Below are 17,218 nucleotides of genomic sequence, written 5' to 3' on the forward strand. Positions count from 1 at the left end.
TGGTTTCTCATGAAGGCCCTCAACCCTCCTTTTCTTTTAAAAAAATCCAGCAAGTGTTTAACTTTCCAGGCAGCTGTATTGCTCTTGTTTGTTTGTTTTATCTCGTGCCACCACTTCTCATTTCATTTATTTATTTGACTGCACTTATATCCTGCCTTTCCCCCAAGGAGCTCAAAGTTGTGTACATTGTTCTCCACATGTTATCCTTGCCCAAGTTCACCCAGAGGACTGAGTGTGGATTTGAAGGCTGGTCTTCCAGGTCCCAGCCCAACACTCTAACCACCACACCACACTGGGTCTTCAATTACAACTCCGATTTTTGTGAGCCATTTTCCTTGTTCCTCAGTGGAAACCATTGTAGCTCAGTAGCAGGGGATGTAGTTGCATGCAAAAGCTCCAATTCAATCCCCTCCAGGGAGGGAAGAATCCTGCCAGACAGCCTGGAGAACTGCTGCCAGCCAGTGAAGACAATACTGAACTAGATAGAGGAGTCATCTGGCTTGCTATAATGCTTCTTTCTATGCCTGATGGCCTTATTTATAGCTTTGTACTCAATGTACTGTGTTTTATTGATGGATGTAAACCTCTTTGAGTATCTCTTTGAGGCACAAAGTGCTGGGTATCAGCAAACAAATAAATCAATTAAAGTCAGGGACTGCGATACAGATCGCCATTTAGCAAGTGGTAACTCATAACACTGCTTATATAACCCTTTTGTTGTCTCAGTCCTGGTGGGAAAGGACTGTAGCACAGTGGTAGGACACATGGCTTGCATGCTGAAGGCCCCTTGTTCAATCCTTGACAACCCCAGGAAGGGATGGTTGGTGGAAATCCACTACCTGAAACCATGGAAAGATTCTCTGGCAGCCACAGTAGTGAATATATTTGGTATAAGGCAGCTTTGTTCAGATTATTGGCCAAACTATCCTGGGGTGAGTTTCTTGGGGAGATGGGAGCCTCAGGCTTGGGGACCCAAATACAGCGCCCTAGACTCCTGGGTCTCTCTCTTGACCACACCCCCTTTCCAGCCAGACTCCCTCTCCTCAGGCCACACCTCTCACCAGTCCGGCTTCAAGCTGCCCTTGAGTGTTGTGGCTTGGCTGGAAAGTGTTGCTGAACTCTGAAAACGCCTCTTACTTGCCTGGGTAGAGGATGGAGAGATGGAGAGAGGATGGCCCTCACTGCTGGACTCCTTGCTTGGCTTCTGCATACATCAGATTAGTACACAGGCAAAGCACAAGATACATGCTGCAGCAGGTACACAAGAGGTATAGCCAGTACACAATGTGGCTAAGTGCAAGCTAAGATGCTGATCAAACAAGTGGCATGCCCCCGCACCTTTCTTTGGAAGAATGGGGTGGGCACAAGCAACAAGAGCAAGCAGACCTTCACGTGGGTTGGGCCTCTCCATGGTTCATTTATACCATCACTGGTGTCTCTGTGTCCTTGGAAATATAGGCTGTGTCAGCACTGCCTCATGGTCAGATTTAGTCTCCATCACTTCCCCAGGCTCCTCACTAGTAGGTGAAGGCACCAGAGGCGGCTCCACAGCAGGAAATTTCTGGGTAGGGGTGTCCAATGTCAAAGCAGTGGGACATCCTTCTGCTTGGTCCCTCCCCTGAATCCAGCTCCCTACCCTCTAGACTGTTGGTTGCATCCCCAGGCTCAGACCCTTCCTGAAGTCCCAATTTCACCTTGCCCATCCCACTGGGACCCTCCCCAGGGTCATCCAGCACCAACCCCCTTAGCTCTTCCCATTTCTCCTCAGGATCCAACCATCCCCACCAAAACACCTCCACAGAACTCGTGACAGGGAGAAGTGTGAGTGTGCATAGATGCAAGCCTACTACACCAAGGTAATATTTGCATTCATTTCTCCTCCTACCTCTGCCTCTGGCCCCACACGCTGCTGCCATGTGGCCCCTGGAGGATTGCCTTGAAGGGAATTTGGTCCTCAGTTTGAAAAAGCTCCCTCATCCCTGCCTTTGGCCCTGCCTTTTGTCAGCTGCCTGCAAGCAATTGCCTCTACAACAGACGGCCCCTTTGAGACAGAGTGGACTGAGTCAACCCTCGTGTAAGGATATGCTGGCAGGATGTAAATAAGGATTTTCATGGCAGAATAAAAATATTTGGGGAATTAATTCCCCCTCATCGCAAAGGTGACTTGTCAAAGGGCTTTCTCGAGCTATACCTGCTGCTGCTTTGTTTTTCCTTTACAACGTCTTGAATTCTATTAAAAGACAAACAAATTTCCCCGTCATTAGGCACCTTGCTGACACCACCTGCCATTCTGTCACTCGCAGCTAGAGACAGGGACCTCCGTGCTTTGCCTGACAGATTTAGACAGAAAAATAGAAGGAAGCGGAGCTGGAGCACCTGTGCCTGCAAGGGCAATAATGGGATTACCGTTACCCCAAATGTGCACTGCAGAGAAAGGAGAGGGGGAAAATAATAATCACAAGGTGTAGCTAGGTCCTCCACATCAAATGTCATTATGCTTCTCTATCTCGAAAAGCTTTTACCTGGCTTGCACAGATGTACGAAACACCTAGAGGGGAGAGAGATAGGACTGCTGCAGAGCTTAGGAACTTTTGGTTTTCCCCTCTCATTGAAATCTTTCAATTCCAGCTGGTCATTACAAAGCCTCTGTAGCTTGAAGAATGCCCTGATGCCCATGCTTTCTTGTTCTATTCTTCTCAGCTGAGTGTGAAGACAGGGAATGCCTTATTGCTGGCATTTGTAAGTTGCTCTGGGTTCTTTTAGCTGAAGAGCAAGATAAAAATTAAGTAACATGAGCAGACCCTCAGCGTGCCTTCTTTTCCAGGGACAGTTCTGGATTTACAGAAGCCGTCCTGGTTTCTGTTTTGATCCTGGAATGTCCCACTTTTCTTCAGCATGTGTCTATTTTCATCAGAGAAATGTTGGATGGTGTGGAGTTATGCAAACCCCGGGACATGGAGATAGGTAAAGGTAAAGGGACCCCTGACCATTAGGTCCAGTTGTGACCGACTCTGGGGTTGCAGCGCTCATCTTGCTTTATTGGCCGGGGGAGCCAGTGTACAGCTTCCGGGTCATGTGGCCAGCATGACTAAGCCGCTTCTGGCAAACCAGAGCAGCGCACGGAAACGCCGTTTACCTTCCCGCCAGAGCGGTACCTATTTATCTACTTGCACTTTGACGTGCTTTTGAACTGCTAGGTTGGCAGGAGCTGGGACTGAGCAACGGGAGCTCACCCCGTCGCGGGGATTCGAACCATCGACCTTTTGATCAGCAAGTCCTAGGCTCTGTGGTTTAACCCACAGCGCCACCCGCGTCCCTTGACATGGAGATAAGTAACTATAAAACCTTTAGAGGACATCTGAAAGTAGCCCTGTAAAGGGAAGTTTTTTTTTTTAATGCTTAATGTTTTTATATATGCTGGAAGCCACCCAGAGTGGGGCAACCCGTTCAGATTACTATTACTATTATGGAATAGGATGTCCCTATATAGGATGGAGAAATGTTGGAGGGTATAGAAGAGGCCTGCTGGATCAAGCCAAAGGCCATCTAACTCAGAATCTTGTTCTCACAGTAGCCAACCAGATGTCCGGCTGGGCAGAGGAAGAGGAATGGGGGAGACCGCCTCCCCATCCTGACCCTTCCAGGGAGGAGGAGGAGGACAGTGGTTTGTGGGAGGTCACAGCTCAGAGGCAGATGAGGGGGAAAGTTGGGAAATAATGGGAGAGGAGGAGCAGGTAGAGTTGGAGCAGCCGCTGGCTGACACGTCACTAGAAAGCATTCTAGACCGACATCTCCCAGAACCTGGCAAGCCTTAAAAGTAGGAGAGCAAAGACCTCAAAGACAGAGGGCACTTAGCGGCTCCCATAGAGGAGGTGATGACGATGATGAATGAGGAAGTGTGAGAGATGGAGGGTGGAGATTCACTCAGGACAATGCCATTATCCAAGAGGCTGGTTTCTGTAGCCACTCTCTGTAAAGTTTGAAATAAAAAAGGACTATAAGAAACTTTTCTTTGTCTTTATAGTTTCCTGGGCCACCAGCTGAGAGCTGCTGACAGTACGCCAATACCAGATGCCTTTTGGTATCTTGTAAGCAAGACCTGAGGGCAACAACATTCTCCCCATTTAACATAATATATTATAAATGAAAAAGAATTGACAGCATTTCTTTTTAATTGCTATTAATTGCTATGAAAGCGCAAGAGAGTTTACAGCAGCTAAGACTTCTCACTTTAAACCTGTCACGTCAACGGTAACTTTCATAACAAGCCCCCCCCCCCCGGTCTCTACGACACTCAGAAGGTGACATGCTATGCCCATTGTGGTATTGTTCATAGGAGCCTCACATAAAGTGAGCTGGGTGTGGGGAAGGACTCAGGGAAGGTAGAAAGAAAGGAAGTCTCCCCCCCTCCCTGAGTTGCCTTTGTGCCTAAAAGACGATAGTTGCACCACATGCTCCTTTATCTGCGATTCCCCCTGTTGATATTGTATTATATAAAATGGAATGCTTGACCTGTCGAAGGAATAAAGACTTTCTGCTGTCACGCATAGACTAGCTGCGTTGTTGCAGGGACTCTGGGAAACCAGCTGAGATTGCTTATGATCCAAAGCCCCTTGAAATCAATGTGAGAAGTTTTATTAACTTCAATGAGCTTTTGGATCAAGCTCGGTATGGGATGTCGGAATGCAAGTGTGTTATGTACAAGCGCCGAACTGCTCAGATGGCAGGCTCCAGCCGTGTAGAAAAGCACGGCGATAAAATCAATAACAGCAGCAGCTTTTGCTCAAAAGAAAAGGACTCCTGGAGATTAGACTTGAATTACAAGCCGTGCCCTTTGTGACAAGCCAGCCAATTGCTGGGCACCGTAACGTACCAAGTAGGCTTTCTGGTGTGGGGATGGCATAGGGAAGAGGGAATTTGAGTGGATCTGAACCACAAAACAATTTTGTTGTTGTTGTGGTAGGGAGGGGAAATCTAGACAGGGTTGAGGCCTAGTTCACAAAAATAGCAGACAAGGTGATAAAACTCCTTATGGGATGCACCAGTTTAGAATTTGGAGGGTGAAATACACTTGACTAAATGTACCCTCTCACATATGTAGACATAGAAAATTAAATGCCAGAAATAGCTCTGGTTTTTCTGTCTCCTCCTTATTTGATAGCCTACATCTGCAGAGGTTTTTGGTGGGATTTTTCCCTGTGGGGAGTTTTTTGAATATGTAATCTCCCACTTGCAAAGTGAAGTACTACAATACAGTAGTACAGTACAGTACAGAAATAGTTTTTTCAGCCTCACCTGTTGACTGGCCCTTGGTTGCTTACCATGGCACTTCCTCCAACCTAAGTATTATAATAAATAAAAAAGAGCCAGGATGTGGAGAATGACTTTTTTCTTGCTGCTGAGGAACCATAACCAGTTATCCTATATGTTGACGGAGGAGAATTCCTTTCAAGTTGAACAAATCATGATGCACCTTGGAGTTTCAGCTCCATTAAATGGACCTAGTCCTGACTTTAGAAAAGCACAGGAAGAGTTAGAACTGAAAATATTTGCTAAGTCTCCACATAGACTTGACAGCTTCATAACAACTGGAACCATTTTCAGTGAAGATATAAAAATGCCTTTTGACCTTGAAAAATATTCAACTTTTCACGGAATTAAAAGTAAAAAAAGGAAGATCCGCTGCAACAGGAACATGTTGTAACCACTAATTTGTTACCTACACATCACTGCCACTCACCTGCAAGTAGCTGGAGATCAGGAAGAACTACTAAATAGATCACTCAAGTTTAAATCCTCTTACCAGAATTTCTATAAGGGACTCCCCAAAATACCGGAAACTAAGCTTACAGCTAAGAATAAAATAAATGCAATTAATACCTGGGCAGAACCAGCTCTGACTTACTCCATGGGTACCGTTAAGTGGTCTAATGCTTATTTGAACAAGCTTGATAGATTAACCTGCAGATTTCTGACAAAGTTCAGGATGCATCATTCGAATGCCTCAGTGGAAAGACTAAAGATCTGAAGGAGATGGGGGATTAGTGCATAGATACATGGATTCTGCAAACATTAGGTATAGAAATTCATGACGTAGCAGCTGATGTTATGGTTCTCCAATCAGCATTGTAGAGCTGAAAAAAATGGGTCCGCCCTATTCACAGGTGGTAAATTTGGAGAGGTTGGGTGGGTGGGGGTAAAATTTCAGAAGTAGCCATTGAGCACTGGTGGATGTAACATTTGAGAGCCATCACTGCCTTCACTTGGTTTGCCTCCCTGCCCAACATGGCTAATGTTTTTGCCCTCCTCCCCATGAAGTCAGATTCACAAGTCCCTGATTTTGTCACACAATTTGGAGTGGAGTATTCAAACAGAGAACTTTCAGCTCAATAACACTATTCCACCCCACCCCCCACACACCCCAAAGAAAAATCCTTCAGAGAAAAACCATTCTGGCCAGCTGAAAGAATTGAAACATGAAAATCGAAAGCATGAAGAATACCGCCATTAATGGAGGAACTGTGGAAGTAATCTAATCAATGGAGTAAGTGGCTAACGGGCAGCAAGCCAACTGAAATCACCGAGGCTTTGATCCTGTTCACATTTTTGTGAGTGTAGCACTTACTTCTGAGTAGACATGCATAGGGCTGTGACAGCTAGGTTTGAGCATTGATGCTCAAGTCTCCTGAAATTGCCAACAATAACTATCAAAAATATACAACAAAAGCCACAGGCTCAAGTCCTATTCAGAGCACGTGATGATTTAAAGCCTAGCGAGGACACAGATATGCACACAATTGCCAACCCCAACATCCCCAAGTGTGGCTTTTTGTCTCATGTGTGAGAGCACCTCTTCAGCCCTTCACATGTTCAGTATAAAAGCCAGAAGAGGGTAGACACTTCCCTGTGATCAAGAACTTTAATTTCCCAGCCATAGGGAAGCTTCTGAACATTCCCAGCTAAATAATAATAACAATTTTTAAGTGGCGATGGAAAACTTTGGTGATGGATGTGCAAAGTTTTAAAGCAGAGTCTGCATTTGTGCGGATGATGTGTGAGCGGCTTGTGTGCACGCTGCATCCCTCACATATTCAGGTGAATGTTTGTATAAGACAACTGCCCCTTGTAAAAATATAATGCCAAGAAAACCTAGAAATGAGCATGTTACATAGGTTACCCTTTCTTCGGAAATGTGAAATATTTTGCCCAGCACTATTTGGTTGCAAAAAAGAATTCCCCACTAGCTTTGTATGCATTAGGAAGCGGCTCCCCTTTTGTCCAAATATATAATCCCGAACCTGTTGTTTGGAATGGTGATGATTACACTTAGTATTGGGATGATAAACCTATTATAACTATTATAACAGATAAAACAAATAGATTACAATCGGCCAGTTGTAATTCTGGCGAACAAAACAAATTGAAACAGCTACTATAACAGATGCGGCTATTCCTCTAAAAAAATAGAATGAAAAAAATAAGGACCACCACATAATCTTATAAATAAAACATGCCGAGGAAATCAAGACAATTCATACAGAACCGCTATTAATATCAGCTACGGAATCTCTCCCCACAATTCCTCATGGAATGGACATGTGATGAGTTTTCTTTTGAATGACTATAATTCAGCTACACACATTTCCATCTGTGGAATAAAGTGTGAACACATGGTCAGGGAATACTCCGCACTCCATCCATCCATGAGCAGAGAGCTAGAGCTACAGGTGTGCCCTCGGAGGGAGCAACCCTATGCATAATAATAATAATAATAATAATAATAATAATAATAATTTATTATTTATACCTCGCCCATCTGGCTGGGTTTCCCCAGCCACTCTGGGCTGCCTTCAGGTGTCTTCTAAAAGTCTGGTAGTTGTTTTTCTCTTTGACACCTGGTGGGAGGGCGTTCCACAGGGCGGGTGCCACTACTGAGAAAACCCTCTGCCTGGTTCCCTGTAACTTGGCTTCTTGCAGTGAGGGAATTGCCAGAAGGCCCTTGGCGCTGGACCTCAGTGTCCGGGCAGAACGATGGGGGTGGAGACGCTCCTTCAGGTATACTGGACTAAGGCCATTTAGTGCAAAGAAAGCTGGTGTCAGCTGTGTTGTGGTAAAGTTGCACTCGATCCAAAGCCTGGGCTGCTGTTGCTGCTCTATCCACAATAGTGTCCTGTGCTGGGTTGCCAGGTCACTTGACCAAGCTGAGCAGGCTTAGGATCCAGCCTAAGTCCCTACTCTCTGGTCCTGGCTCACCAAAACCCCAGAATGCCCCCTCCTTTTTGCAGGAACTCACACAAACTCAGTCAACTTCAGCTCAGTCGGATGAGCAAGTTATGCCAATATCCCAACGGAGCTGGAGTTGGGGACTTGACTCCAACTGAGCCCAGCTGAGACAGGACGCAGCTGGCTGGGCCACAGATCCACTGCATTCTAAGCTGCTGATCCCAGTGGATCTTGCTATGGGATTGTCTACTTAGTCAGTTATTGGTAATGGCACCACCAACCACTTATTTGGGTAGGCGGGGACAATAACAAGAATAAATGCAGCCCCTTTCTTCCTCTGTGTAACAAAACAGGCGATTGGCACTATTGCTAAGATTATGAACAAGGCAGTGTACACGGACAAATGGCTAGGGCCTTCCTATAACTTTGATAAATATTTGCACACAAACAGTCCCCACCCCTGAAAATAAAGGCTTTCCTGGAAGACGTGTGTGTGTGTGTGTGTGTGTGTGTGTGTGTGAGAGAGAGAGAGAGAGAGAGAGAGAGAGAGAGAGAGATTGTATGTTGTTTGCTTGTGCCATGTTTCTTCTACTGAGACTACTTACTTGCAAACGATCCCAACCAATCAGAGATCATGTTCAGGATGCAAAGCAGAGCACCAGATTCAGTATTGTGGCATCTCTCAAGGCCAATGCAGTTAATTCCAAGGCAATGCTTCCTGAATTTCATTGCAGGGAAAGAGGGAAAGTATGGCTACTGTTGTGGCCAGCTTCATGTCTGAACACTGAAGTACTTTAAGTACGTCAGGCAAAACGTGTGTCCGTGTGTGTGTGTGTGTGTGTGTGAGAGAGAGAGAGAGAGAGAGTTGGTGTGAGGCTTTTTGTCACCTGAGAAAACTCTCTCTTAGTGTGTTGTCTCAGCTCTAGGTTTCATGGGCTTAGGAAGTCCAATTCCTCCCATTAATGCAGTGAACAGCCTAGTCATTGCACTGAAGAATAAAGCTGGAACAAAGAAATAAGGCAATATAAGCAAATATTGCAAAGGAAGCTGCCGTGGTGACACTAAAGAACAAGGCATCATGACACAAAGCATGAAGGCTTGTAACTGAGCTCTGCCACAGCAGCGACAGCCTTAATGTAAGAAATGCCTAGACTGATAATACTAAAGGTCCCACTAGGATCCTACTTGCCAGCAGTTTCTTCTGCAAGCCACTAAAGGTCTTAAGCTATAATGGTATCGCCCTGCTGTGTTATAATGGGGGCACCAATATCTTTGGACTAAGCGGCTTCTCCGTACCGTGGTAGCATCTTGAGACAGGGCTCTCTGTCTTGGTTGCTCTTGCTTTACTCATTATTTACACTCGGCTTCCCTTGTTGCCATTTGCTTTGAGAAGCTGTTACTCAGCATGAATGCATGTGGTGCTATTGGGCTCAAGGGAGTTTTCTGAGTTGCTCTGAGAGAAATAGGTCTGTGTCTTACAAGAGGAAGTTGACAAGATCAAGCAGGATCCACAGAAAGGACTGTGCTCCAATGCAGTAAGCTGAATAAAATGCATGTGTTATATTTATTAGCTTTAGAAATAATAATAATAATAATAATAATAATAATAATAATAATAAATTGTTGTTGTTGTTGTTTAGTCGTTTAGTCATGTCCGACTCTTCGTGACCCTGTGGACCAGAGCACGCCAGGCACTCCTGTCTTCCACTGCCTCCCGCAGTTTGGTCAAACTCATGCTGGTAGCTTCAAGAACACTGTCCAACCATCTTGTCCTCTGTCGTCACCTTCTCCTTGTGCCCTCCATCTTTCCCAACATCAGGGGCTTTTCCAGGGAGTCTTCTCTTTTCATGAGGTGGCCAAAGTATTGGAGCCTCAGCTTCAGGATCTGTCCTTCCAGTGAGCATTCAGGGCTGATTTCCTTCAGAATGGATCAGTCTGATCTTCTTGCAGTCCATGGAACTCTCAAGAGTCTCCTCCAGCACCATAATTCAAAAGCATCAATTCTTCAGCGATCAGCCTTCTTTATGGTCCAGCTCTCTCTTCCATACATCACTAGTGGGTAAACCATAGCTTTAACTATACAGACCTTTGTTGGCAAGGCGATGTCTCTAATAATCATAATAAACCAGTTCAATTCAGCACACTTTGCTGTGTACGACTCTACACATCATAGGGAGCTGCCTTATGAGTTAGTCCATTGGTTTATCTTTCTCAGTATTGTCTACACTGACTGGCAACAGCTATCCAGTTTTTTAAGCAGCGGTCTCTCAGTCCTACTTGAAGATGCTGGAGTACCTTATGCAGATGTTTTACCACTTAGCTATGGCCCTTGCCCAGTTCCTTGTTCTCTTCCTTTCCTCCTGTGTTCAGACCCAAAAACTATTTTCTGAAGTGAGCTTCCATGATCTTTTGAATGATTGGGCTTACTATGAAGATCCTGGGACTGGGCATTGAACTGGCATAGTGTGCATAGTACCCAACAGATGATGGGTGCAGTCAGCTTTGTCACTGCTATTCAGCTGTTTGGGAGGAATAGTTCACATCCTCTCCTATCAATAGATGGAATAGGCAGATGAATTAGAGGTTCCTCATTCCTTCAATGGATGACTGGCTCTTCCAAAGTCATGAGCTGACTAGCTAGGCTAGGGAGATACATTTATGCATGGACCAAGGCCAGAATTAATAGTAGTATTATTTAGAGTCCACTTATATTGTTCCACTGCTACCGATAGGGCAACATGCTCAGCTACAGACCACAGGTCTCTCCTGCTTCAGGGTCTAGGTCAAATCCTGGTATCACTAGTTAGAGGGCCTCCAGTAGCAGGACCAGGCTTGAGGCCCTGGAGAGCTATCGCCAGTCAAAGTAAACAATACTGAACAAGACAAATCCATGGCATGACTTCTCTAGTTATATTAACTAACATTAGGCAGGCACTTTTGTTGGCCTATTTTTGATGCAAGCCTACCCAGACATGTCACCTTATTATAGGGTTGCCATGTACAGTGGTACCTCAGGTTAAGTACTTAATTCGTTCCGGAGGTCCGTTCCGTTCTTAACCTGAAACTGTTCTTAACCTGAAGCACCATTTTAGCTAATGGGGCCTCCTGCTGCTGCTGCACCGACGGAACACGATTTCTGTTCTCATCCTGAAGCAATGTTCTTATCCCGAGGTACTATTTCTGGGTTAGCGGAGTCTGTAACCTGAAGCGTATGTAACCCAAGGTACCACTGTAGTCCCCAAAGTAAAAATCCGGACAAAGTTGTTGAGCTTTTATTTTGGTGAAAGTTGTTGAACATCTCCCCTTCCCCCCCAAAAAAGTTCTGTTTTTTTTTAAGCATTTTTTTTTTTAAATCATCCTACTTGCCATATGACTGGGGGAAACCCGGCCATTTTGCCAATTCAGCGAAAATCTGTCTAAATGCCGGTTTGACAGCCTGATTTCCAGGGTATCTGGGGAAACCCAGACGTATGGCATGCCTACCTTATTATGTATATTTGTGTCTAAAATTGTTGCTTTTAACTATATTTTGATAATTTTATTATTGGTTTCAATGTTTGAATTGATTTGTATTTCCTTGTGAGTATTGAGGGGTATTCAGCTAAGTTTTAATTGGAGCAGACCCACTGAACACAGTTAAGTAAGGTCCATTAATATCAGTGGGGCTACTCTGAGTAAACCTTTACTGAATGCCATCCACTGTTGCCGGTAAGTAGTGTATAAATAAAAGCAAATAAAAGCTAGGCTCAGTCCAGGTTGGAGGGTACTCTCACTGCTCCGCACAACAGGTTTACCAGGCAGTTGGTAACTGGCCCAATGGGAATTGGCAGGAATGCTGTCGAAGCCCATGCAGTTGGGCTTGCTAGTGCAGCCATTTTAATTCTCCCACAGTGCACTGGGATGTGTAATGTAGTTATGGGAGAAATAAAAGCGGCAGTTGCATGTCCAGTCTTACAGACCCAGCACTCCTGTCAGAGCTGTGGCTGGTCTGCTTTCAGCCGCAGCAACAGCAACAGCAAGCATGCGTCAACAAGATCCTTGACATGCACACTGGAAACATGCACCTGGTGTAGCCCATACAGCTATTCTTCCAATTCCCCTGACAACAGAAACATGAAACAGAGGCCCAGACCCAGCTCAGCATTAACCATGGTGCGCCCTGCCGGAATCCATTAGCATTTGCCCAAGGGTTTCAAGTCGTGGTGCTGGCCCTGTGGAGGACAGCTTCATAAGCGTACAAAAAACGACACAGGTGAAACAGACAGGGAAATATGTTCACAATTGCTCTTTATGAAGTAGCCACAAGATGGCACTTTTACCTCATAGATGCTTATATTTGATGTCAACTCAAACCTCAGATGTTCACTTGAACCGTTATGGGGTTTTCTTGCTATCTGTTGTTGTTTTTAACCCGAAAACACCATTGCTCTATTAGAAATGGGAACAACCCTCATTAGTCGGGAGGTGGGGGGAAGGTGGCTATAGAATATGATTTCATCAGAGACTTTGTTTGCTATTAATGAGCTGTGTTTTGGGCTTTTGGATTTGGACGTGGGATTGAAGGTCAACGCTTTAACCCCCCACCCAACCACCCTGCATGCGGTTGTCTTTGGTAACCGGCAACTACCTGCCTATGCTCCTCGTTAAGATCTTCCATTCTGCATCTAATTAGCTTGTTTTCTTTCATTAGGGTTTTTTTTTTAATCTCACGCTCTCAGCCAGACGGCTGTGAGTTAGCTGCTTTCAGTGTGGCAAGCTATTTTGCTTTGCTATCTCGATCCTTTGGGAGTCCATTCTTCTTTCATTTACATGCGGCATAATATTTCTGAATGGCTGAACCTTATTATGTCCTTCCTCGCCATCGCCCCCCTCCCCCGCATTGTCAGGTTCTAGTTTGGCATTCTGCCAACATTCGGCTTTGTTGAGTCGAAACTGTATAAGACACCTCGTCAAAGGCACCTTTACCTGTTTCTCCTGGAATGTACTCACAAAGCACAACTCTTGCAGCCTACTTTGTAGATGGTATTCTTTAGTCTCTGTAGACGGTATTCTTTAGAGGATGTAGACATGTGTGTGCCAGATCCTTGCCCTTCCTGCCTCATCAAACAGGCCCATGGGGACCGGCTGAGTGCATAAATGCCAATGCTTCTTTACACAAAGTAGGATTCCAGCAAACTTAAAGAAGGCAGTAGGTAAAAGGTAAAGGTACGCCTGACCATTAGGTCCAGTCGTGACCGACTCTGGGGTTGCGGCGCTCATCTCGCTTTACTGGCTGAAGGAGCCGGTTTTCAGCTTCCGAGTCATGTGGCCAGCATGACTAAGCCGCTTCTGGTGAACCAGAGCAGCACACGGAAACGCCATTTACCTTCCCGCCGGAGTGGTACCTATTTATCTACTTGCACTTTGACGTGCTTTCGAACTGCTAGGTTGGCAGGAGCAGGGACCGAGCAACGGCAGCTCACCCCGTCGCGGGGATTCAAACCGCCGACCTTCTGATCTGCAGGTCCTAGGCTCAGTGTTTTAACCCACAGTGCCACCCGCGTCCCAAGGAATGCAGTCCCAAGGAAAGCCCTCCCACTTAATTGGATAATTATTGGCCAGTCTCCAGTTTCTCTTTTGGGGGCATCTCAATTTGAGGTGTTTCTGGAGGAAACTGCTCATGTAAATCCATTTCAAGCCTGGTTGTGGGACAGAGATGGCTTTGGTCAACATGGTCCCAACTTGAGCTGGGAACTAGATGGGGAGAGTGTGTCCTTGTTGGTTCTGCTGGATCTCTTGGTGACTTTTGATACTGTTGACCATGGTAGCTTCCTGGGCTGCCTTGCTGGGGTAGGACATAGATGCATTGATTTACAGTGTGATTTGGAAATAGCCTGCATTAATCGCCTGAAGCTGAAATAATTGGAGGATGGGGGCGGGGAAGTTCTCAATCAGATTCTGCCAGCATGAAGAAGTTTGCGAAAGAAATTGTCACATTTGTTTTGTTTCCTTCCCTAAAATCTCCCCCTCTCCTTCTGCCTCCTTATAATGGGCACAGTTTGAATGGAGTGGGGGTGGGGGTTGTGTGTGTTTTCATTCTTTATGCAGTCATTAGTGGCACGTATGGATTCCCGTCTCAGAAAAAATGATGGAGCATCACCATAGACTGGAAAACTTGCATTCTCGCTAAACTGGTTTTCATCTGGTGATGTTTTTAGATTAACACCTCCCCTCACCTGAAGAAGCTGGTATACCCCTCTCACAAAGGTTGCATCATTACTAGAGATGAATGCATGAATTGGATTCAAGGCAACAGCTTTTCAAGAAAACTGATGGTTTGTCTTCTAGTAGATTTAAACTGTTTAACACCAGAAGCTAGAATCTGTGAACAGGCATACGTAACACATCTTGCTTGTGGGTTATATTCCTTAGAAGAATGGCAAGGATGACATCTACTGACAAGGACTTTGGTCCATCAGTTTTAAATTCCATGGTCATTTTCATCTCTTCATTCATTAACTTTCAAAGAGGAAAGTAAAGCCATTCTTGAGGTGCACCGATTTTGTTTTGCCAAACCTCCTTCTGTGCCTATTTAGTTGGTAAAACATCCATTTTCTTCCAGTTTTCCTCCAGTCTGCATGTAAGAAAAGAGTCTACCTATCACCTGTCCTTTTGTTTGCTGGACTCCTCCTGGCCCTGGTTAAACTGGTTCAGGTAGCTCTAGATTAGGAGGAGAGAGAAAAAGGGTTGGTCCAGGGTTCTTGAAATCTAAGACAGCTGAAGAAGCATGGAAGCTGAGACACTAACTTGAAGTGCACTGTTTCTTTCTTTCTCTCTCTCTCTCTCTCTCTCTCTCTCTCTCTCTCTCTCTCTCTCACACACACACACACACACACACACATACCACACACACACTCAGTGGTAGAGCAGCACAGGCTTTCCATAAAAGGCCCCACATTCAATCCTTGGCATCTCTAGGTACAGCTGGGAGAAATCCCTTCCTGAAACCCTGGAGAGCTTTTGCCAATTAGCATCCCCAGTGGTTCCCAAATGTTTTTCACCACGGACCACTTGGAAATCGATGAGGATCTTGGCAGACCACTTAGTATTTTTCTTCTTCTGCCTGTTGTAGCAATTATAATGTGCTCTGCCAGATACTGTAGGATTTAGAAGTGCATTTTTACAGACCCGCTGTGGACCACCTGAACGAAGCTTGTGGACCACTGGTGGTTCCTGGACTACATTTTGGAACCCCCTACTGAACTACATGGGCATAGAAACATGGGAAGATGCGTTAGACTGAGGCAGATCCTTGATTATTCTAGTTCACTACTGACCACACTGACTGGCAGCGGATCTCCAGGGTTTGTGTCAGGGGAGAGTACCATCCCTACCTGGAGATGTTGAGGATTGAACCTGGGACCTCCTGTTTGAAAAGCAGATGCTCTACCCCCAAGCTATGGCCCTTCCCCATGGTCTGACACAGCATAAGGTAGCATCATTCACCCAAGTGGAACTCTTCCCCCAAGGAGCTTGACCCTAGCATGTATACATTCCCCCCCTCTCTTATTTTTATTAAATTTTCTGTTTTACAATTTAGAATACTCATTTAAACATCATTCAATTATCAATGACTTCCCTTCTTCTCTTTCCATGGCTCATTTTGCATACCATACATCCCTGCATATTTTACATAAACTAAACCATTCAGTATTCCATTATTACATCCATGAAAACTTATTTACACTGTTGAATTTATCTTAATGCTGCCAACATTTTCAAATGAACACAATTTCCCCCCATATACTCAATAAAGATTTTCTAGTCTTCTCTAAACGTATGTTCTTTTTGTTCTCTTATTCTATATGTTAAGTCTGCAAGCTGCGCATATTCCATCAGTTTAAGTTGCCATTCTTCTTTAGTTGGGACCTCGCTCGTTTTCCATTTTTGGGCTAACAAAACACAGGCTGCAGTAGTAGCATACATAAATAATCTTTTTTGACACCTGGGAATTTCCCTTTGAATTATCCCCAACAAAAAGGACTCTGGTTTTTGTTTTTGTTTTGGAAAAGTACTTTTAAATTTATTTATTTTTCAATTCATTATGGATTATTTCCCAATACTTTTTTACCCTTTTACAGGTCCACCACTTCCCTGTCAAGGGATGATGGGAGCATGGTTCCCCACTAGAACAACTAACACCCACATACCAGCAGGATATTGTTTCCATCCAGGAAAATAAGCAAGCCTGGACCAGACCCTCCATTGATAGTATGGAAGGTACACATGAGCCCAATATATCTTCTCTGATCTCCTACCATGACCCCCTTGTTCACCTAACAAGTGTATCTATTTCCCTTTGCCGGTAGACATACTGTCTTAGGAATGTTTTTTTAGAGTATTACAGCTAAACTCCAGAACATTCAAATACTGGGGTCAAAGCCAGTGACAGGAAAATAAATCTGCTACAGTTCTACTATTCCCAACCTTTTGCTCTGAACTGGTAGGAGCATGAATGGATTTGTTCCCACTCTTTCTATAGCTAGATGTTGTTTACTTATGCAGAAAAGTATACTGCTCATCCATTTGCTGAACCCGTCAAATAAAACACCTGCAGTTTTCAATGGTATCTGAAAGAGTTGGGTCTGTGTCTTAAAACCCATACATTCCAGCCAGTTGGAATAAAACGGCAACAGGAATTCTGTTTTGTCATCTCAAAAAGAAGAGAGAGCCATCTCCAAAAATGGCATAATAACTAGCTAAAGAAATTGCGTCCATGACCTGGTCTTTAATAGCTGATGGCTATCAGCTTCTGGTGATGTGGGGACAGCAAATATCCCCTCCACTCCTGGGGATGGGGAAGAAATTCAATATAATTCACATCTAAAGGCAAGTCAACCTAATTCACAATTTCTGAGTGGCTGGGAATGCAAACTGAAGCATGGCCATCTTTTGAAACATGTAATTGTCCAAATTTTGCAAGCCTGGTAATGTGTACAAAATGCAGATACTGGGG

The sequence above is a fragment of the Podarcis gaigeae genome (genome assembly GCF_964106915.1).
Source record: "Podarcis gaigeae genome assembly, chromosome: 5".
NCBI classification, from domain to species: Eukaryota; Metazoa; Chordata; class Lepidosauria; order Squamata; family Lacertidae; genus Podarcis; species Podarcis gaigeae.